The sequence below is a fragment of the Lissotriton helveticus genome, chromosome 3_1, assembly GCF_964261635.1.
Source record: "Lissotriton helveticus chromosome 3_1, aLisHel1.1, whole genome shotgun sequence".
In the NCBI taxonomy this organism is placed as follows: Eukaryota; Metazoa; Chordata; class Amphibia; order Caudata; family Salamandridae; genus Lissotriton; species Lissotriton helveticus.
This window is the reverse complement of record NC_136061.1, coordinates 914,586,050-914,611,408: the sequence shown is the minus strand read 5'-3', so window position 1 is coordinate 914,611,408 and position 25,359 is coordinate 914,586,050.

Genomic DNA, 25,359 nt, shown 5'->3' with positions numbered 1-25,359 from the left:
GATGGAGTGATGAAATTGCCTAACTTATTTATTCCTGCGTTAAGGTGTAAGTTTTCCCTGAAATCTGTTGCTTTGTCCTTACCCCCTGTAAAAGCGGAATAGATATTGGCCACTTTATCAGAGAAGTAGGAGGCAATACGATTGCAGGAGTCAACTGAGACCGAGGAAGGGTCGACAGAAGAGCTACATATGGAAATTTCTTTGTAGATTTTAAATAGCTCCTTGGTGGAGTTATGAGCTTCTCCAATCCTACCTGAGAAATAGTTAGTTTTAGCGCGCCTGATTAGGTTGTGATATTCCCTGCGTCTGTCTATATATCTCAGTTTGGCTTGATCTAGATAGGCCACCCTCCATTGCCGTTCTAGTTTTTTACATTCCACTTTAACTAGGCGAAGTTCTTCGCTAAACCAGGGGGCAGATTTATGAGGTCTACTGCAGGGTTTTTTTTGGCAGAGGGGGCTGTGTCGTCCAGGGCATTAGTAATGCGCTCATCAAGTCTATCGGATGCTGTAGCAGCATCCTCCCCACCTGTTCTACCACCTTTGGTGAGGGCAGAGTCGAACTTGGCTTTGGAGAACACAGTCCATTTGCGACTCAGGTATTTAGCGTTAGAGAATTTTTGAGCATTACTTGCAGGGACAGTTATTGTAAAAGGAACTACAAAGTGGTCAGACCAGGGACCAGGAACTGGAGACTGGACTTTTACACCATCCCAGTTGGTAAATATAGGATCCAACAAGTGGCCTTTTAGATGGGTGGGGGCTTTAGATCCAATGGATAATTGAAGGGATAGGAGTTGCTGATAAAAGTCAGTAACTGCTTTGTCTGCTAGATTGCCTAAGTGGATATTCAGGTCACCTAAAAGCAGAAACTTATCCCTACGGAGAGTAGTCTCATCCCCTGCAGTATGGTGGGTCGCTGACCTGAGAGCTCTAGAATGGCACGGAGAATGTGGGGGGGGCCCTCCATGTAGTTTGCAGGGGGGCCCCCTCAAGTTTCGCTACGCCACTGGTTAGAGCTCCAGTGGCAAAGCGTTCCTGAATCTCATTGGGGGCATAGACAGACGCTATCTTTATGTGATACTCCAACAAATGCCCTCTTATTTCTGCTATCTTGCTAATCACCTCCTTTCAGAAGTTCATAGAAAACAGCACAACCACTCCTTTCTTCGCCGCCCCAGAGGACTGGAGTTGCAGGGGGTACCAAAGGGATATCATCCTCTGCTCATCTTTTGCTATGAAGTGTGTCTCCTGGAGAATATATAACACCCACTGCACTCCAGGAGGGACAAGATTGCGACCCTCTTAGTCAGGTGATGTAAGCCTCTAGCATTGAGAGAAATTAATTTAACATCTATTGTAGTGAGTTAGAGATTTCATTTTCAGTCTTGGAGTGAGTATGGTATGGGACAGATGAGGAGTGTCATATGACGCTGTCTCAGTTCTATGTGTGGTCACAAACTCAATTGAATTATATGACTAGATGTATTTATGGGAGTGTATTCCCGGAACAAACCTCAAACCAAAACAATAATAAACACAACCCCGAACAAGCCCATACCTAATGGCTGTTACTGTCATATTGTGTAGTGCTGATCTCCTGTGCAGATGGAAAATGTGACCTTACTTCTCCTGCTATGTCATTTACCCATTATTTACAGTTTAATTGCCAAAAGGCTTATGCAAGTAAAATACATCAATATCTGCATGGATAATTTGAGCAACACATAGGTCTTGATTACGACCCCACCGGCATTGTGTCCGAATGGAAACTGACCGATTAGTAGTCTGCAGTTCCATCCAACGAATTTGGATGCAACCGCCCATGAGTTGGTCGTAGACATCCATTTTCCTAATGCGGCTTGTGCAGCAGGCGGTAAACAGCAGTTGCACAACCCACATTAGGAAAATGGAAGTTTACAGACATCCATGCGCTGTGAGACAGGCACCTCTTAGCGGAACTGCAGGAGGACGGAGGCCCTGCTAGGGGCCCTCAAAGTCTGTTTCTGACAGCCTATCAATGGCAGCCAGACTGCCATTGAAAGGCTGCCTGAAACGTGCATTGTAATCCCTACGGCAGTGCCTGAGCAGGCATCACCCACTTGTAGGGGATTACTTTCCCCCAGCTGCCCACAAAGGCTCCTTGAGCCTATTGGATATGCAGCGTTCGGTCCCTGTCTCCGACCAGTGCATCATAATGCGGTGGTCGGACTCCAGGTTGTGATCCGACCAACATCGCAATTGGCCCCATAGTGTGTTCCCTTGATTGTCTTTCATATTAATTATGGTATGTACTTGCTTGTTGTCCCCATTTTTACACACCCTCACAAAATGTCCTCTCATTACAATTTCTGCACATACTAGAGCAAGCGGGACAGTTAGGATGGTTGGAAAAGTGGTTGCCGTTGCCACATATAAAATACATCAATCAATCAATCAATCAATCCATTTGTAAAACGTGCTACTCACCCGTGAGGGTCTCAAGGCGCTGAAGGGAGGGGGGGTGCCGCTACTGCTCGAATAGCCAGGTCTTGAGGTGTTTCCTGAAGGTGAGATGGTCCTGGGTCAGTCATATGTGTGCGGGGAGGGAGTTCCATGTCTTGGCTGCCAGGTAGGAGAACGATCTTCCTCCGGTAGTGGTTCTGCGAATCCGAGGGACGGTGGCGAGGGCGAGGCTGGTGGAGCGGAGCTGGCGGGTGGGAGTGTAGAACGACAGGCGATTGTTGAAGTATTCGGGGCCCGAGTCGTGGAGCGCTTTGTGTGCATGGGTGAGCAGCCTGAACGTGATCCTCTTGCTGACGGGGAGCCAGTGCAGGTTTCTCAGGTGGGCAGATATGTGGCTGTGGCAAGGGATGTCGAGGATGAGTCGTGCGGAGGCGTTCTGTATGCTTTGAAGGCGTTTCTGAAGTTTGGCTGTGGTTCCTGCGTACATGAGGCACAGGGTCAAAACTGATTTGCATATGGCCGGGTCTAAACTGGGGTGGCATAGTGAGCAAAAGAACGATGGATTTAACCCAGATCTCTTGAGTGGGAGTAAATGTATGATTTATTCAGCATTCCGTCCTTCCATCATTTGGATTTAACCCAGATCTCCTGACTGGGGGTGAATGTATGATTTGTCAGCATTCCGTCCTTCATTTGTTTGCGTAGCACATTTCACCCTAAGTGGGACGGGTATTCCCAGACGTGGGTCCATTGCTCACTGTGCCACTGAATTCAAGATAGCCTGGCTGATGAAGGGTAATACTCAGAAACCGGTCCCAGGATGCTTGTTTCCGGTCCAGGGAGGATCTGGCTTGGCAGTTGGTCTGGACTGTTCCCGTGAGGCACAGGGTCAAGACTGATTTGTTTATGGCTGGGTCTAAACTGGGGTGTCATGGTGAGCAAAAGAAGGATGGATTTAACCCAGACCTCTTGACTGGGGGTCCAGGGTGGACCTGGCTTGGCAGTTCAGTCTGGACTGTTCCCATGAGGCACGGTGTCAAGACTGATTTGTATATGGCTGGGTCTAAACTGGGGTGGCATGGTGAGCAAAAGAAGGAGGGATGTAACCCAGATTTCTTGACTGGGGGTGAATGTATGATTTATTCAGCATTCCAACCATCATTTGTTTACGTGGCGCATTTCACCCTCAGTGGGATGGGTATTCGCAGACGTGGGTCCCCTGCTCACTTTGCCACTGGATTCAAGATAGCCTGGCTGATGAAGGGTAATACCCAGAAACTGGTCCCAAGATGCTTGTTTCCAGTCCAGGGAGGACTTGGCTTGGCAGTTCGGTCAAGACTGTTTCCATGAGGCACAGGGTCAAGACTGATATGCATATGGCTGGGTTTAAACTGGGGTGGCAGGGTGAGCAAAAGAACAGTGAATTTAACCCAGATCTCTTGACTGGGAGTGAATGTATGATTTATTCAGCATTCCGTCCATCATTTGTTTGTGTAGCACATTTCACCCTAAGTGGGATGGGTATTCCAAGACGTAGGTGCTTTGCTCACTATGCCAGTGGATTCAAGATAGGCTGGCAAATGAAGGGTAATACCCAGAAACTGGTCCCAGGATGCTAGTTTCTGGTCCAGGGAGGACCTGACCTGGCTGTTCAGTCTGGATTGTTCCCATGTGGCACAGGGTCAAGACTGATTTGCATATGGCTGGGTCTAAACTGGGGTTGCATGGTGAGCAAAAGAACGATTGATTGAACCCAAATTTCTTGACTGGGGATGAATGTATGATTTATTCAGCATTCCGTGCATCATTTATTTGCGTAGCACGACATATATATCATGACATTTTTATAATTTTTAATATTGTGTAGGTAATATTGTGCTTTAAAAATCATTGATTATATAATATTGTTTATGATTGTTTTTTTTTAAAGCAATTGATAGCATAATTGTTTTATTAAAATGTTGATTATGTATGTTTAGATACAAATTATTTTAGGAGTGGGCTGTGGTGGTAGTAGGGGAATAAGGTAAGAAGTGTTTTTAAAGTTTTTTGTAAACTTTTAAAAAGTTTTTTGTAAACTTTTTATGTTAATTTGCAAATCATTTTTTAAAAATTGTATTTAAATTGTAGTGTATATATAATTAAAATGTTTATATTGTTTGTTTATTCAATTGCATTTTATGTGGTTATTTGTCATTTCTATTTTCTTTTGTTTGTAGTTTGAGTATTAATATTTATATTTTTGAATGATTAATTTAATATCTTAAAAAAGGTAAGCAATTGTTTATATTTAGAATGTTTTCAATCTTTTGATTTATTTTTTATAAATTCAGTTTTTAAATACTATACTAAGTAAACTGTTGCCGTTATGTTTTTGTGTTAGAATGATATTTTTTAAATGGCCATTACTTGTTTATTTTTAATTGGTGCTTTGTTTGTGTTAATATATCTTTTTAAAAAAAATCTTTTTTACTTAATGTTTCATAGGTCCCTCTCCATAAGACAAGGGGGCATATTCACAAGAACGTGTGATAACCATCGCAAAAGTTACTTAACGCAACTTCCAACACGGCAGTCTATCTCTGGAAAGTTACACCGTTTTAACCAAGCATCATAACATGGTGGTACCATGCAATAGCCTCCAGATAACGCGTCAAATGTCTGCATAAAAATCTACACCACACAGCAAACTTACAAAACGCTAACAATCCTGAGATGAGACCAATCGCGGTACGAAAAACATGGACAGGCCTGCAAATCTTTGGCGTCTGGGGGGAAAATGCACTATAAAAGCTATGAATACAACACACAACACTGATTTGCATATGGCCATGTCTGAACTGGGGTGGCAGAGTGGGCTAAAGAACGGTGATGTATTAAACCCAGATCTGTTGACTGGGTGTGAGTGTTTGATTGGTTTAGATGCTCCGTCCATCACCACCCCCCTTTTGTACCGCTTTGTTCGCCATAAGTTGGCAGGGTATGCTCAGACGTGAGTCCCTAGCTCACTTTGCCACTGGATTCAAGCAAGCCTGGCTGAAGACGTCTGGAATGCCAGAAACCTGTCCTAGGAAGCTTGTTTCCGGTTCAGGGAAGGCATGGCTTGGCAGTTCGGGCACTACTTTTCCCATGAGGCACAGGGTATGCTCAGACGTGAGTCCCTTGATCACTTTGCCACTGGATTCAAGCAAGCCTGGCTGAAGACGACTGGAATGCCAGAAACGGGTCCTAGGAAGCTTGTTTCTGGTCCAGGGAAGGCATGGCTTGGCAGTTCGGGCGGGACTGTTCCCATAAGGCACAGGGTCAGACTGATTTGCATATGGCCATGTCTGAACTGGGGTGGCAGAGTGGGCTAAAGAACGGTGATGGATTAAACCCAGATCTGTTGACTGCGTGTGAGTGTTTGATTGGTTCAGATGCTCCGTCCATCACCACCCCTTTTGTACCGCTTTGGCTGCCATAAGTTGGCAGGGTATGCTCAGACGTGAGTCCCTTGCTCACTTTGCCACTGGATTCAAGCAAGCCTGGCTGAAGACGGCTGGAATGCCAGAAACCGGTCCTAGGAAGCTTGTTTCCGGTCCAGGGATGGGATGGCTTAGCAGTTCAGGCTGGACTGTTCCCATGAGGCACAGGGTCAGACTGATTTGCATATGGCCATGTCTGAACTGGGGTGGCAGAGTGGGCTAAAGAACGGTGATGGATTAAACCCAGATCTGTTGACTGGGTGTGAGTGTTTGATTGGTTCAGTGCTCCGTCCATCACCACCCCCCTTTGTACCGCTTCATTCACAGTACAGAACCATGCACAGGGGCACGCAAATAGCAGTCACACACCCATGGTGGCTCTGTGTACGATGGCCCAGGCCACTCCCCTTACGAATTGAGTGGGTGACCACAAAGCTAAATGTCCAAGCTCCAACCAGCTGCCTGCAGTGACATGTCTGCGCCTGCTGTTCACATCACAATGTAATGTTGCAGGGCCCAGGGCCCTCATGCATACAACAAGACAACAGGGACACACTTATATAGTTGGTGGGACTGTCTATGGGCACGTGCGACCGGCCCCTTTATTGGCAGGGCCACATGTACAGTGACGCCTGTGCTGGATGTGTGTGGGGTGAGTGTAAGCCAGCCCGCACGGAGTGCTTGGTGCTGGCAACAACTTGAACAGTGGACACCAGTGCAACGGAAAATGAAAACACCTGCATAACAGAGTCAAAGCTGAGCAACATGGAGGGAGCCAGAGCAAATACAGAGGTCACCCAACATACAAAATGAAGTGTCCATGAGTTTAAGTGCGCTGAGCTTTTGCACTAGAGCTGAGCGCGCCCATGTGAAAAGAATGTCTAGTATTGTGTCCCTTCTGGACATTCCTTATGCAGGTGCAGTGGGGGGGTGTCACACCTGCATCATCTCCATCATTGCCATCCCAGGGCTCCCACACTGCCTGAGGTGACATTGTTGAGTGAGCTCTCCACAGCACATAACCGAAACAGTTATGGATGATGATTCGTGGTGCACTTAGTTAGTGGCACCTGGAGTGCTGAGCGTCGGATCAGCCAGAAGATGGCATCCACGACAGGTGCGAGCAACTCCGTCAGTCTGCCAGTTCGACCATTTCGACACTGGCAGTTGCGGTTAGAATTGGTCCTGGCGGTGGTGGCGTGTGCGGTGACTTCTCGTCCGGGTCGGTCAGGGATCGATTTGATGTGTGAGCCCTGGTGGGCCGCAGTTGAGGTCGTAGGCAGCGGACAGCGCAGGGCCACAGACACATGGCATTGAAGACCCCAAGGCCATTGCCTCAGGGGCCATCTAATTTCTCAGAAGAAGGGGTCCCGGACCTGACCAGCACTGAGTTAGTTGCCCCGGATGCACAGTGGCAGGCACAGGACCCTGCCATGGGGTACTGAGGTAGGGCTACGCGCACTGGGTGGGTCCTCATCGATGTCGAAGGTGAATGTTGTGGAGGGTTGTGGGGGGACATTGGAAGGTGTCCTCCAGGGCATGATGCAGAAGGTCTGATGTTATCCGGAAGAAGCAAATGGTGGAGTGGAAAGCGACAACCTCGTTGCGAGAACCAATTCAGGATCAGCTACATGAGGATTAAAACTACCCTCAGACCATGGACTCAGACGCCACCAATGTACGACCAGTGAGTGTCCATTAATGTCGGGCAACAGACTAAGTTGCACTGGGGCTGAGAGGGGATGCAGTCTGCGATGATGCCGGTACACTGATATGAACTCCGCCATTGCTAAATCAAGACTCTGTGACCTACTGGACCGTAGTGTAGGCCGGTGGCAGTGGTCAGCAGTGCCCCACAGCCACGAGTCGTTGCCTCGCGATGCACAGAGTTAGTGACACCAGGGCAGTTGTTGGTGTTCGATCAGCTCCGTAACAAGGATCCTTTTTTTCCGCTAAGATGCAACGTGTTATCCTGTTATGCCTCTCCTTATGTGCAATGATATGTAATCTGCCTTTGCATAATCAATGTTCAGTTCTAATTCTGTGACCTACTCAAGCACAGCGTAGGCCAAGGGCAGTAGTCTGCGTGGGCACACATGAATGGGAGTCCCTCTGAACTGTGTTCGGAAGCCTGATAATCGGTCATACGGAACCGCCGATCACGAGTCTGTCAGAACCGAATCCGAAAGTTTCAACATGACATTGTAATGGGCCCCTTGAGTGTTTATTTGTTTGATGGTTGGTTGACTGGTTGGTTTAGGTATAGATTGTAGTATGTTTCAGAAGCTGATACTCTTCCATTCCCTAGAACTTTAGTTAGTGTTAGAATATTGCATTGCATTTTGCACTCATTTTTCAAACTGATGTCATACGTGAGTAGGGAGGACAATGCTTGGACCTGAAACATAAACATCCCAGCATGCAATGTTACCTGAATTTCAGCCAGCTCAAGTGGCTGTCCTAAATGCAGTCCCTTTTAATCTCAGTTATTTCATACAATAAGGTGAATTTCCTTTGCAATTTACTTCAGTGAATCAGCTGGGTCTAGTTAACTTTGTGAGGCACGCGCAACAGAAACACCAAAATGCCCGGGGATCTCCTAATAAAGAATTATACTCTGTCCTGTGTCATGCTTTCAGATAGTGCCAACAAAAGAGGGTTAATGCAATATGCATTGTGTTCACCCACGACACGTCAGAATTCTGGGCTGCTTGATGCTCATTGTGTTCAGGTGCCAAGGGTGGCAACCTAGTTACCTGGTATTTGCCAGAGATCAGTGTGGTAGCTATTGATTATGTAAATTAATTGTGAATATGACCCACATGGGAGTTACTATATCATATTCTGGCCCAAAAGTCAGTGCCAGAAAGAATAAACAAAAAACACTTTCCATCCAGATGTGCACAGCACTTTTTTTTTTTTACTGTGTTTTATATAGCGCGGACTTGACCCGAATCGGCTATCAGAGTGCTTTACATAGCATCAGTTGCATTTGCATGAGGACACATTCATTTCTGTTATGCACGAAGAGATTATGTGATTTGCCCAGAATCACAGGATGTTCAGCAACATTGCCGAGACACGAACCCAGTTCCCCAGATTCGTGGTCGACCGCCCTAGACGTTAGGCCAACTCCTCTCCCCAACATTCACAGCTGAAGTCATTTACAGATTTCCTGTCATCGTGTTCCGATCACAGATTGTGATATAGAAGGCAAACAATAACAACAAACACTTCCGATGTATAAGGAAATGCATGTTTTGAAATGGTGCCCCTACTTTTCAGAAGCTGTTCATCCAACTTTGCAAAGACAGACCTTCTCAATTCTGGAGATGCACTGGTGTTAATGCGACCAGATTTAGGGGCAGATTACGAGGCTGGTGGTCCAAGGACCGTCAAACTTGTGGTGGTGCGGCAGTGGTGATTCAGCCTCTGCCGCACCAGCAGTCCGACTGCCCCATTAAGACTTGGGCAGTAGGACTGCCATGAGATCGCCGGATTTGAGGCCACAATATGTTTTGTGGCACTGCCGCACCGCCAAACCGATGGTTAGGCTGTTTGCCAAATTACGAGCATTTCTCTTGTCTGGTGTGTTTTTTTTTTAACGTTTCCTCGGCGGTGCCCTGAAAATGGACATCGCAATGGGAACGCAAAAAACTGTTCCTGCACGACATGGACTGTAATGTTCACGCAGTGCAGGAACTAGGGTGCATGCACACAGGGGAGAAAATGTTGTGCACCCCGGCATGCCCCCATGGCACAGAGGCACAAGGGGGCCCTGTAGTGTGGGAACCATATCCACTGCTCGATCTGGACTGTGAGTTTTCAGTGGAGGGTACATAGTTCTGACATAGCTCCTTATATCTATAGAATATAATCCCAAGATATTTAGTAGAGTCACCACACCACTGCAGAGGATTTTTGCATGGTACCGCTAAGGTAGTGTCAAATAGAGGGTGAAATTCTGTCTTCTCCCAGTTGTAATGGAGTCCCAAAAATCCTCCAAACCTGCTAATTTCCTGAATAACAGGAGCAAGGTTGTGAACCTAATTAATATTTATAAAAGTAATTTCCCCAAATAAGAAAACTAACAAACAATAACATAAAGCACACAAAAATCAAAATCAGTTAATAATGTAACACATAATTACAAAATGGCAAAATATGAACAAATGCAATAAATAAAAAATCTCCACCCAAAACAAATATGATATTAAAAATAGAGCTACTCCCTGTTTTGTAGCTGAAGTTCTTCATAGACAATGGGACATCCAAACAAGCACATGAGCTATCAAACATGTGACACAATATTGCCCAGAAAATGTTTAAAATGTATATACAAATACAATCTATGAAATACAGCCATATAAAATCATAGGAAGCCATCAAAAAATGTCAAAATGAATAATTGGTTAAAAAAGCCAAAAAAAATGTATTGTTAAAAATTGTTCAAAAGATAAACATATTCACAATCAAAAAATAAATGTTTGAATTTAATAAAAATACCTGCAAAAGAAAACACAGAAAAAACAATCCTCAAAACAAACCTAGAGTAAATACTAACACACACACCAGAATACCTAAAATAGATTAAAATCTAGCATGTTTTATTATAATAAAAATACATGTATAATCAAACAGAATGAAGTATGCTGGTAACCTCAACAACTAAGACAAAGACCCACACTAACGACAACCTAAAAAGCACATTAACATACAAATACTAACTTTAATAACAATTAACCACCTGCCCTCACAATAGTTGCTAAAGAAAATAGATTCTAATTAAACTAACTTTTACAAGGAACCACTCATCAGCAGAATTAGAAATCACTGAAATAATCACGAAAACAGGCTACAAAATGAAGTGGTAAAAAAATAGTACAATAATGGAAATGAAAATATACTTTCTTACTAAACAAACCAATAGAATAAATAATTATAAGAATTAATATATTTTCTAAAACAAACGTAAATATATGTAAAATCTTTTTTTTCATTTATTATGAAAACTGTCATTACATAATAAGTGGAAAACGATATATTTACAGTCATTTTAAATATATAAAAATAAAAATATACATAATGTAAAAACTTCGGGGCATATTCTCAAGGAGCTATCGCCGAGTCAACAGCACTTTATCGCAGCCAAAGTCACAATAAAATTATCACCCCATTCACAATCTGGTACTAAGAGCCCATAGCACCAGTTGACCTACGATAGCAGCCCCAAAAAAACATTGCCACAGATGACCCCCGCAACTATCGCTAATGAGATGCAGAGTATGTGTTCCCAAACAAAAAGCCGCGACAAAACCACTCCGCAACATTCTCAACGACCAGCCAGATCGGCAATAAGATCCCAAAACAGGCGATAAGGCGCGTTAGCAGTAGGAAAACTAACATCTGCTCTGATCTGGTGTAAAGTTGGACCACAGCCTGCATTACAAAAGGGAGGCCAGCCCTGAGCCACACCTGAAGATCAACCGATGCCATGGAGCCATTGAAGATGCGGGCTGGACACCCAAGAGGGCCACAACACCCACCGCCACCAACCCCAGGACAACCCACCCCACCGCTACATCCCCGGACCAACACAGAGGCAGCGCAGACAAAGACAGCGACCCTCCGAAAACGCACCAACCTCACAGACCCAACACAAGAGAATGTCATTGACCACTACAGACTCCAAAGGACAACCCTCCTCTGCATCCTGTCCACCATTGTACACAGGCTGACGGTACCAACTGCTGGCCATAATGCACCTGTTGCCCACTGGTACCCTCGAACCAACATCCGCACAAGTCGAAGGATTTAGACAGCTAGCCCAGTGCAAGTCCCTCACAACGGTCATGGATGACACCATCAGCTTGGTACACCACTATCTATACTTCCCACACAATGCATAAGTACAGCCGGAAATGAGAAAAAATATTTTCGATACCAAAAAAAAAAAACATTTCACCATCATGACAATTTAGCTTTTAATTTGAACAAAGTCAATAGGTATGGGACATGAAAAGTTATTCATAATTTCAAAAAAATATAAGCAAAAGTTCAAAGTCAAAATAGGCCCAGGACTGAATATGAAAAATAAGCAGCAACAGCTTCTAAAAGGAAGTCACTGTTATCATCCGAAAATAAATTTAATTCAGCCATCTAATTTAATAGCGAGAAAGAACATTCATGCTCTTCATTTACCGGAGCCTCTAGCACCATCAGAGGACAACTCTGCGGTGTTTCAATGAAGCTGTGTGCCAAGAAATCTTGCGCCGCTGCAAATATATTCCAATGACCCAGTACTCCATGCATCGCTGCCAAGGCCATAATCCATTCGTCGGAACAAAGCAACTCATGAGCAACTAAGGGACTCATGAGATGATTAAAATCCACGTCAGGAGACACCATCTTGCAGAGACACAAATCCAGGGCCCAGTCGAAATCGCAGCTCAGGCAATGAAAGACAGGCTGGACACATGTAAAATAGGAAAATCGAAACGATAATCCATATGCTGCACTTAAGGTGGCGAGCGGCAATGCGCCATAGTAATCAAGCATCCTGTTGCGGAACAGCGGCAGCAGTGGCAGTTCGATTTGGAACACAGGATATGCATCCATTTTTAATGAAACAAAATAGCACCAGAACGCCCGCAGCCAGCGCCAGTAAAACGGGAAATCAACCAAAGAGGCTGGAAAAGATTGAATGGAAGAAAGCAGGAATGACTCCAAATATCTTTTCAAAAGAAGTCACAAGACCACTGCTAACTACTTTAAAAAAATGCGCCAGACCCGAAGTGGAGGATGTGTTAAAGATTGTGTGAATCAGCTCACCGAAATTTAACGGTAGGTCAGTATTTAATAAAGCTTGCACCTCTGTGCGGGTGTTAGCTACGTGAAGGACAAATGTTTCACTAGCCGACGTCAGGGCAACTTATTTTTGTGACAATAGGGCTCTTATTCTACTCATTCCATTGAACTCTGTCTTCAAGGTCGGAATCCTCGGCCGGATGGAAACATCCAGATTCCCATGTGGGGGCAGATATAAAACATTTTTACAGAAAACCACCCGTTCACTGACTGTAACCACATAAGCAATGCCTTTTATTAACCCACAGCAATCTTCATTATTTAAAAGTAAATAACTGCCGTTTGCAGTAGTGTGAAGGTGGGGATGATTGCGGGAACGTGGGTACCTTTCAAAACACAGGCTAAATTAGGCTGTTCTTGGTTGCAAGAGCCGTGTAATTGTATATGTCTGCACATTAATGAGTGATCTGGTGTTTCCGTGCACTCTTCACCTTTGAGATAAACCTCCTTTCCTTCCTTAAGGCATCTGTATGTAAAAGGAAGCGACCAGGCTTCATGAAGGTAGGAACTACCAAGAGGCTCTTATCTACCAATTGCAAAATATTTCACACAATTTGTAAATTTAAACAAAGCAAACGGTAAAGTAATTAAACCGTGGATAAACCACGTTGCAGCAGCAGCCTCTGCCACAGAGAATGGTAAAGACTCCAATCGCTCAATGTGTAACATTAAAAAAGATGTATCTCTCATTGAAAGCAAACGCTGCTTTTCAGTCAAATTAAACGGGGCAAAGAGGGAGGAGACATTCATGTAAATCCAAGGCACTTTTCCTGCCTTAAGCGTCTGCAGGGTCCATGCAAACTGCATAATGGAACGCAATTGATTCTGACCATGGTATAATACAGACACTTCAGACACTGGAGAAGTGTGGCTCACTGGTTAGAAGTGGCAGAACCTGAAACAGAGGTCAGGCCCACGACCAGGGTTCAATACCCGACGGGGCAGGGTCTTGGGCTCAATGTCCGTGGACTCGATAATTCTCACCACGGTGCCTACTCTAATCATGGGTCCCACTCTGCAACTCTGGGCAATAGCTTGCTTAATCTCCACAATGGCCCCAACAGCGCTGGGATGCCTGGCTTCACCTTGGGGGTGCCCTGGAGGGGGCATCTCACAGGGAAAGCCAGGATGGGTTCCACAGCGGTATACAGCGCCAGGATGTCCTGAGATGGGGCGGCAGTGTGCTTTACAAGTATACACACATTTACTTCATTTTGCACAATATCAACAACAGATGACACAATATTATCCAATGTGTAAATGCGGAAAGAAAGCGTGTTAATGCTATCATCAACAACTGCAAGCACTTTCTCTAGGTTAGCTTGATCAATAGCCCTAAGGCGGGTAGCAGCCTCAATATGTGATGTTTTCCAGATTTCATTATAAACCTCATATATCCATCTCTTTGATCTACCACTAGCCGGGCCTTTTATGAAATCATTTAAATCAACATCACCAGTCAGCTTAGATAGATGAAGTTTAACTGATGCCAAGGTAGAATGTTTGAGCCAACTCTGATATAATTTGCCTATTGAATAAGTGGTGACAGAATGGTCATTCTCAAAAAGGGGATCGGCCCTGACTTGTGTAAAACCATCAGCTAAACCCAGAAAACGATGATGGCACGAATCTGCACTTTTGTGCCACATCAACCAACCCTGGGGATCCAAACTGGATATGCTAAAGGACGAATTTAGCAATAGAGTTTGCAACTCTCTAACCGAAAATGTTGTAGTATTACTCCAACCTGAATATTCTTCCAAATCAGGGAAGGAAGGAGTATTTAATTTTTTAGAAGTAGCCAATCCAAAGCATGTTGTCTGTGAAATGGTAGAATTAAAAAACAACATATGATTCGGGATGAGACATGCACGATGCAAAGCCTCAGTGCCTTGCACCTGCCAACTTTTAGAACCCCAAACTGATTTAAGGTCAACTGTTTCCTTCCACAACTCGTAGCCTCCAACAGCTAGCTGGTCCAGAAAGGACTTCGAGTACAATAACTTAGTATCAGTAAGTCTAACTTTGGACATGGACTTTTCTGTCATTTTAAAATAAAATGAAGCGGGATTGGACTGATTAAAGTCGGTAAAATAAGTGTACTTTTTCAAACAGGTACTTGAACTGCCTTGCAAAGGAGCTGGACAATGCTCCCACTGTGTATAATTGACAGCACTCCTTCTGGAATTAGTTTTATGTAGATTGTGATTTCCAAAATGTTGGAAACAAAATAAATCACCATAATTAGCAGATTGTAAATACAAATCTTCAGCATCAAAGGCAGCATAGTATTTCAAATCAGAAAACAACGCCTCTACGGCCTGAACATCCCAATCATCAGAACGTATGTTTTGTTTAACTACATCCCCCATGTTAACTCTAAGCACATTAGGGACATTAATGACTTCAGTGGGGCCATGGATTTGAAATTTAACAGCATCCCATACAATCCCATCTAGGACAGGCCAAGCAGTGATATTAACAAATGCCAAGTCTCTCTTCAGTCTGTGGGCAGAATGTGACGAGGAAAGGGATGCCAATGTTCCATTGAGATGTCGAATGCATGTTCTTTCTTCGACATAGTGTCCGTTGACAATCCGGAAAAAATAAAACACAAAACCGATTGACATAAAAAGATAAATTGAAAAAAGTACCAGCCAAACATATGTCCAAGGAGGAATTAAAAAATGTTTTTTAAATAAACTTGTATATACTCCAATCCGAGAGGGCTTTCCTGATGTGTGCGAGACAGTGTCAAATGAAAATCTGGATTCTGTGGCCAAACGGGTTTGCAAATCAGGCATCGATAAGTCAGTTGGGTAAGTGTAGTCAATTTCATCAAGGTGAGTACCAGGCAATGTACTCAATAAAGGACTGAAAATTGTAGGCATCTCGATGGCCACCTCAAGCTCAGGACTAGAAGCAGTGGCCAAAACAGAATTTCTCACAATCGAAGGACAGGAGACTGCCGGTGTCATACTAAGAAGAATCGGCCATTCTGTGTATCTTGACATTGTCAATGGAGATATACCTGTTTTCCTTATGACCTGGAAGTGGTGGTAAAATGACTGTTCTAGTGCCCTTCACACCAAGCACAGGAACTGGAGCACGGTAAGAGGGACCAAATTATTTCTTGTTCTCGATCTTCTCCCGAACCAGTTCTCCAACTTGGGGTAGCCAGCCAACTACTGAGATCAGCAACGCATCAACCGAAGTGGAGGGCAAATTTTCCTTTGCAAAACTGTCTCTCGTCTTTTGTAGGGTCTGTAAAACATTGCAATGTTTATCTACGTCAAAGGAGGTAGCATCAGCCACCGAGTCTAGACCGTCAAGGTCCGGTACATACATCTTGATACCAAAGAGCATTTCGTATGGGGTCCGCAAACCCAGCGAACCTTCTAGGGAGATTATTAAGAGCACGCTGCACGCCATTGAGATGGGCCAGCCAGTTCCTGCCAGTGCCTATAACTCGAGCTGTCAATGATTGCTTTAAGTCACGGTTCATTCGTTCCACAACACTATTACCCTCAGGTCTGTATGGAGACGAAAACTTGACTTGGACCCCCAACAAAGTCATGGCATCCTTATACTGCTTAGAGGCGAAAGCACAACCTCGATCCGAATGGAAGGTACCACAGGCAAAGATCCCTACAAAGACACGCAAATCTCTTATGACAGTCCGTGAATCAGCGCTGCCGTGCGGCCAGACCCATCCAAAGCGTGTGCATGAATCAACTGCTACTAAGACGTACATATATGCAGTATCAGAAGAAAAAGGACCGCAGTGATCTAAGTAAACACAACCTAGTGGTTTATTAGATATGAACAACTGTGTTTGGGGCGGATGCGCAGCAGTTGAAGGTTTAATCTGCTGGCAAATGTCTCATTGAAGGACATAATCACGCGTCTGTTTGTACAGTCCCCGCCACCAAAAACGCTGTTGTAATTGAGACACAGTGGCCGAAACACCCGCATGCGCAGATGCAACACCTTCATGAGCCGCTGTGAACAATGTATTTCTGCGATCCACGTTGGGAATCAATCTCTCCCCAACGTCAGGTATTTTCACATAAGGAACCTTATCTGGACTTAAGTGGAATGTGTACTTCGAAGGGAACCCTTTAGGATATTTACCTCCCTTCTCAGTGGCAGCAACAGCCGCCAAGATATCATCATCAATCTTCCTTTAGACCGTGTAACAGCTGCAACTAAATATGTCGATACCGCTGATTTTGCTGCTTCATCAGCTAGCGAGTTGCCAAGAGCGTGGACTCCAACGCGCTGATGACCAAGAGTATGAATTACAAACACGAGAGGCAACTGCTCTTTGAGCTCAGCCACTCGGACCCAGATCATTTTATGTTTTATTATACTACCCTTGGAATCACAAAAGTCATTCTGAATTCAAAAGAACAAGTTCTCATTGTAAGACTGGACACAGTAGTAAGAATCACTCACAATCAGAGTCGTCACACTAGGATCAGCGTACTCCAATGCAAGCATCAAAGCACGAAGCTCTGCCAATTGTCCGGTGCAGTCCCCTAGAGTCTGCGTGTGCACAACTCTGGACTTGAACTCATCGTTCACCATGGCACCTACCACAATGGCGCATGCGGAAACGTAGGCGTGTTTAGAACCATGCGCAACCTACGCCGAACCATCAGTGTATATGATACAAGGGAAATCCTCCAAAGGCCGCATAGCCAAAGGCGCAGGCTGAACGAATTCATACTGTAAAAACTCCTGCAACTGTAAGGAGGCATCAAAAATGAATGTGACATCCAGAGATGTCAATGAAGCTGCCCATTGTATCCACCGAGGGTGTAAAGCTTTAGAATTTGGTACACTGGCTTTCGCGACTGCCTCCAAAGCAGGACACGGGGTAACAACCAGCACGCGTTTTCCCTGGGACAGAGCACGTTCCTTAAGAATCGCCATCTGTACAGCCGTTAAAACTTTCTCCACAGTGGAAAACCGCATTTCTGCCGATGTGTACTAGTGTGACTTGTAGGCAATAGGTACTGTGTCTCCTTCGTTAAAAGTAAGGTACGTGAAACCCACCGTCCCAGGGACAATTCTTATCACCAAGTTGGTGTGGTTATAACGCGTCAGTAAGTATTTAGAAGCGAGCAGATCAGCCTGCAAAGATTGCAGTATAGCCAAGTGCTCAGGCAGCCAGCACGATTTTGTGAAAGTAGGTTGTATCAAAGCCTAAAAAGGCTTGATACGCTGGGCATATTCCGGAATGTGTGTCTTTCCGAAATTTAAAAATCCCAGCAAAGACTGTAATTTTTTCAGAGTTGTTGGAGCGCGCAGCTGTGCGCATTTCTCCAAGAAGTGAGGTGGCAAACCTCGACCTTCATTGTTGAGCTCATAGCCCAGGAACAACACTGTATACTCTGCAATGTACGATTTTGCAAAATTTAAATTGTAACCAAAGTCCGCAAAGCTACAAATTATGCGGTCAACTTGACACAAATGCTCCCAAAATTCGTCGTCTGTGAGATAAATGTCATCCACCTACGAGTAAGCATCAGGGTCGATTCTCTTTAACAGACTATGCGGGTAGCAAATACCCCAGGACTATTCTTATAGCTCATCGGTAAACGACGGAATTGTTTTTGGACGCCACCGCATGTAAAACTTGTCCATTGGGAGCTCATACCATCCAAATGGTGGGCATAAAAACCGTTGGAAATGTCAAGAGTGGTTTTAAACCGCTTACGCACAAGACTATCCATTAAGGCAGAGCCGTGAGTATTCTGTACTGCACAGGTATGGCAATGCGAGTTTAAATGCCGGTAATCCAATACCAAACGATATGATCCGTCAGGCTTGGTCACAGTAAAAAGAGGGTTATTCATTGGTGACACACACGTTTCAATCACACCTTGATATTCCAATTGCTCAAGGATTTCCGCAACTGAAGACTTTGCTTCACGTCTAATGGGATATTGTGGTTGAGGCTGTGGCTGTGACCGCAACAGAATTTCATGGTGTGGGGAAAATTTATCCCAACCACAGTGAGTACGGTACAGAGCCGGCACAAGGGCTCTAGCCCACTCATCTGCAAAATTCAGCGCATGCTCCTTAGAGACCGTGTGTGCGAAACGAGGGAGGATCACCTCCCCCCCTCTCGGAGTTGCGAGAACAAAAGGTGGGTGCTAGTCAGCCTCTGCTAACAAAATGTCATAAGTAGTTGTAAGATTTTCCCAAAACACCCCTTTTATGGTACGTTGTATGTCACCTTCAATGAACAGGACTATTTCATAAAGTCTGTCAGGGGGAGCAACCCTAGTGTCAGCTGTCTCCACAACAACATAACGGTCAGTCGGTGTCACCTTCAGTAGTGGACGGAGCGGCGACTTTCTTTTTCTGAAACTGGGGTCTTTTCGGTGTAGAATCGTCCTGCTTGCCTTTACCGTCTTTCGGGCGGGGCTGGTCGCGTCCTTGCTGACCACCCCGACCCCTGCCGCCTCCTCCTTCACCGGTCGTTGAGGCCGGTGACTCCTAAAAAGAACGAGGAGAGCGTTGATCAGAAACCTGAAATCGATCAGGTGATTTTATCGTTGCGCGATCACGCAAGTCATAAACACATTCTGTGGCCGCAGGCAAAGGAGACTCAGGACGAGACTCCTGTCTCTGTTGTTGTTGCTTACCCTGTTCTTGTTTTTTCCGGCAATTTTGTTTTTTGGTCTTGGGCTGTTCGTCAATTTCTGACTTTTGCCCTTGGGGTTGTTTTTTCTCTTTTGTAGAAAAAGGCTTGAGACCCCTACTATTGCGCCACACGGTTTTATATGCCGCCACAATAATTAGTGCTAACTGTCAGGGTTTCTCGACCTCGGGTATCGCCTGCAAAGCATTGGCTACCTGAAAGTTCATCGCATCCCCCTTGACATTAGCAAGTATGAGATCGTAAACCACATCAAAGGAGCCACAAAGGCGCATACCCAATTCAACAGCAGCTTCAGGTCCGTGCTCATCCTGAACACGCTTAAGGACCGTCGGTAAAACAGTCATAGACGGTGTGCCGTAACACCTCGCATAGACTGCCGCAAATGTTCTACCCCAGGTCTCACAGTCACCGATTTATGGGGTCAAGTCTTTCGGCATGCTAATTGTCAGAATCCTGTGTTTCTCACCAGGAGCCGTGTTCGGAAATATTGCTTCCAGCTGGTCAAACTTCTCGGCAAGCCAGAAAGGAAAATCATCCCTATCCTGGCGGCGCTTGCCCATCACAGCATTGACCATCACTGGACTGAGCTTCATACCACCCTGTCCAGCAGGAAGCGCCGCAGCTCCTGGGGCCCCGCCCGGGAGATTACGGGTTATGTATTGCACTAACGACCTAGTCACGCTAATTGCGACTACATGTAGTCGTCTTAGTTCAACAACGGTACATGTGCCGTGTTGAGGATGAGGCGTAAATCTAGCCAAAACAGGCCAATTTGCGCCTGGAATGGACAAAGGACCTAACCTCGGGGCTGTTAAAGAGTGTGGTAGGGCGCCATCAAACCAAACTCTGTGCTGCCAAGCATCAATAGGTACTTCCTGTGCCCTATATGGAGTATATTCCGCTGGCACAGCAGTGGCAGTGTACGCATGGAACACACCAGAAGTTGCGTCCACAGCTGGGAAGGTCACCCACGAGTAAAAGATTTCGTAAGTGTAAGCTACCTCTGCACTCACCACCATATTCACGGCCATGCCATGCACGGGAACATTATAATGCTGCAAATGGTTGCGCACCACAATGCGACTATGCTGCGGAATGTTCACCCCGGCCATACCGACACAGAAAGAATGAGGGACAAAGTAAACTTTGTAGCACAACTGGGTTGTAATTCAAGGAAACCGTTTAGAAAGATTCAAGCTTGAAAAGACCTATTATAAAAAATAGGTAGGTTTATCCGACACCACCGTTTCCGAAAACAATAGTGAAGGGGTTAAGGACTGAATGATGTACTACTCAAGCGTCATGTAATAAGACCACCAAAACGTTGGGCGCCATGTCGCAGGGATTCCGTTCTCCTACAGAACTGTGCATAGAGACTTGGAACCTCAGTGAGTTAGGGTGTGCCAAAACTCACCTTAGTACTCCAAATCCCCTACCAGACTAGCTACAGTGTCTCATTGGTCATTACAAACTCCCAATGCTTAGAAAAACCAGAACATGGACTTAGAATACCTCAGGTAACGTGAAACACATGAACACTCTTTCGTTATACTATCAGTTCAATCCAGAACAAGGAGTAAAAGAGGACGCGTGCACATTTGAAATGTTTATTTACTAATGCAGTGTTCTCAAACGCAGTATCTTAGCTAATACAAGCAAACATATTATAAGAAACAAAGTAATCAGCATAGTTACTAGTCCATAGAAAACAAAAGCTAAAATGATTAGGTTTAAACAACACCTAATTCTCACCCTCCCTAGCTAGCATATTATATTATATCTAAGAAGGTCTCTTTGGGTTTTAGGAGGGCGGGCCCATACCTGAGATCTTAGTGGTAAGGGATCACATCATCTTCCACCAGCTCTCTGCATGCGAAGCACCATCAAGTGTGTGTGTATGCTCTGTGCAAAGCAAAATAAAACGCGCCTGAATTTGGCTGCAGCTGCATGTATGTTATGTCTAGGAAGGTGCGAAGATCAGACCTCACAACAACTGTGTCGAGATATCCTTGAAGGCTTCAGCACTCACTTTACAGACACGCTCACTAAGCAAAGCTGATATCAGAGTAACAACATATTATTCGTATGTGAATCAAAACACTCTACTAGGCTCAAAGCTACAATAACAGTTATGTGTTGTGCGCAGAACCAGCAGAAAGGTAAAATGGCGTTTAAACTCCTAACAAGCTCATGCTAACTTAACACAGCATATAGGCAAAGCATAACTATATGACACACCCCCATGATCCGAGCACGGATAAGAAAAGATAAGATAAGATAAGGGTCTCATTTTTGAAATGCAGAGTTCAAGAACGAGAGTCAGTTCGAATTTTAGGAAATGAAAAAAAATATTTTCGATACCAAAAAAAAAAAAATATATCACCATCATGACAATTTAGCGTTTAATTTGAACAAAGTCAATAGGTATGGGACATGAAAAGTTATTCATAATTTCAAAAAAATATAACCAAAAGTTCAAAGTCAAAATAGGCCCAGGACTGAATATGAAAAATAAGCAGCAACAGCTTTTAAAAGGAAGTCACTGTTATCATCCGAAAATACATTTAATTCAGCCATCCAAATTAATAGCGGGAAAGAACATTCATGCTCTTCATTTACCGGAGCCTCTAGCACCATCAGAGGACAACTCGGCGGTGTTTCAATGAAGCTGTGTGCCAAGAAATCTTGCGCAGCTGCAAATATATTCCAACGACCCAGTACTCCATGCATCGCTGCCAAGGCCATAATCCCTTTGTCGGAACAAAGCAACTCATGAGCAACTAAGGGACTCATGAGATGATAAAAATCCACGTCAGGAGGCACCATCTTGCAGAGACACAAATCCAGGGCCCAGTCGAAATCGCAGCTCAGGCAATGAAAGACAGGCTGGACACATGTAAAATAGGAGAAAGGTTAAAATTCCGTTTAAACTCCTAATAAGCTCATGCTAACTTAACACAGCATATAGGCAAAGCATAACTATATGACACTCTGGAGATGCACACGTCACAAGCTCACATACAACATGCACACCCACCAGACACGACAGCACAACTTACTGTGGGAACCTGGGCCAGCCAGTACTTACTACAAGGCAATAAACAAAAATAGGTCAGAAACCTTGTGTTTGTAATGAGACATTCAGTGCTTAATGAACAGATCCGCCAAATCATTTGCTCAAACTGGCACTTGTTAAATATCAATAGGAGCTCATGTGAGGCTTTTGAAAGACCCATGTTTGCATATCGAAAAAATAGAAATCTTAAAGACATGATTGTAAGATCCCGAATGCCCACTCAAACAAAAGAATTTTCCCAGCGTAGCATTGTAGACAATAACAGAGTTGATGGAAACTTTAGATGCAGAACGTGCAAAATATGCCTTCTGTCTATTGAAACCAAATAAATAACATATAATGGAAAAACTATTGACAGCAAAGGAATTACGAATTGTAAAACTAAAAATATCATATACCTCCTGATGTGTCCATGTTTAAAAGGATACGTAGGAGAGACATCAAGAACCCTTAATGTACGGTTAATAGAGCATAGATCCTCTATAAGAACTAGGAAGCTCACTGCCCCTATGGTATCACATTTTGTCGAATACAATCACTCAGCAGATGATATTTAATGGTTCATTTTAGAGAAAATCACTCCTCAACCAGGCATCTGCACAGACAAAATAAGAAAAAAACCGGCCATTTTTGCGGCTGCAAATGGCTACAATTGTTGGAACTATGAAAAGTAATACCACCTAATATAAACGTGATGTGCTGCAGAAACATGTATTTTTTATATTTCATCCATATGCCTACTTATATGCTTGTACTATTAAAGGCACTGGGCTACTGTCATACTTCAAAGAAGCTTCGTTATAACTGCCTTGTTCTAGGTCATTTTTATTATTTACAAACTACTGCACAAAACGGAATCCTGAAGACTATTGCCAATGTACTCTAAGAACAATGTACATCTAAACAGAGAGATAAATATTCTCTCTCCAACACCACAAGTGTGTAAGAAGGGGAAGGCTACAACTAAGAATCATACAAGGATATTAAGGTATCTCATCACTACACAGTATCGTGCCCAGTGTCATCATCTGGGAACCAAACAGTACCCACTAAGGCTCTCTTATAAATCAGAGAAAACCATTGCGTGATCTACCGTATCCTTCTGATGATTCTATCTGAAGGAAAAAAACAACTGAACCAAAGATCTGTGTAGTGTGCTAAATCAGACATATATTCATTGTCTCAATTAGTGCAGTGCGTGTGAGTGTAGTGATTTAAAAAGGATAAACTCCCTGGATCATGTGTTCGTTGATGCGCAACACATACAATTCGTGAATCGACGCAGTTGTCCTACTAAAACAGTGTAAGTGACAAAGTGAAAAAAACTTAGAACAGTTTGGAATTAATCACTGTTCAAATGATAGCTTGGTCAACATGTTTCTGCCTTCAATGGATATAAGAACCATGGCATTCTATCAATTAATGTCACTGCATCAAAAAACCTAATCCAATTAGATATAGATAAGATACATACAGTCTCTGTGTTGCTTCTAAGAACCACGATGAGCATGTGGAAAGTACTGCATCTGAAAAAGAGATCATAATATCTAGTATCTCTCCAACTCTATCTGCTGTCTCCCCCACCCTTCCACATAGCTATCAATAATTTTCCCTAAGAAAAATATCTCTCACAAGGGCTTACCATTGCTCCTCAGTGGTTATAACTCACCTCACTCGGCTCCAGCTCAATTGGATGAGACCCCGCTCTGCGGAGGAAAATTAAAACTCTCAGCTTGTTTGAAACAAATTAAAAATGTGCACATACAGCTACTTGTATCTACGTCTTGTGACTGCGCACGGATATGCACAGGCACGCCATCTGTCAACACACTCCCCACCACCACAATGGCAGTCGGCAAGTTGTCTGTATTATGTCTTGTATGTATTGTCTTGTCAGGATTTTTTTAAAAGAAGGGGCTAAATGATTACATAGCTCACTCTACGCCGTATGTCATTGCATGTAATGTAGACACTCGGCTGCTTATGATAGACTGATTAAGCGTACCAGTTCTGCGCTGTGTGTCCTGTCATGTAGTAGGGACAATCAGCTGATTGTAATGGTTGTCGCATGGGCTGTTCACTTTACGCCGCATTTGCATAGCACGGGGCGGAGGACTAAGGATTTAAGTCTACTATGCCCGAGCAATGTGACCTGGCTCTTGCGGGCGTGCTAGATTATATTTAGAGAACAGTATCTGTAGGAAGCAAGGCTCCGTTTAGTAAAAGAGTCGGGTCGACCCGCCTGGCTCTTGCGGGCATGCTGAATTCTATTAAGAAAACAAATTCTATGTAAAGCAAGGCTCTGTTTAGTGACCTGGCTCTTGCAGGCGTGTTAGATTTTGTTAAAAGGTCAGTTTCTGTGGGAAGCAAGGCTCCGTTTAGTAAAAGAGTCGGGTCAACCCACCTGGCTCTTGCGGGCATGCTGAATTTTGTTAAGAGAACCGTTTCTATATAAAGAAAGGCTCCGTATAGTGAAAGAGTCGGGTCAACCTGCCTACCTATCCGTCGGTGCCTCCTGGCACTATCGAGGCTGGGATGGAGGTGAAGGCAAGCCGTCCAAAGCGCCATTATACACTCTCGGCGTCTCTCCCTGTGGTGTTGGAGAGAGAATATTTATCTCTCTGTTTAGATGTACATTGTTCTTAGAGTACATTGGCAATAGTCTTCAGGATTCCGTTTTGTGTAGTAGTTTGTAAGGAATGGGGGATTGAATCCTGTTGAGACTTTAAACTTCCCTCGGACCCTCCTTTGTGGTATTGTTCATTTTTATTCTTTAAGAAGCCCTTTTTGTTGTAATTACCCTTATATACCCCCATATACATATGATATGGA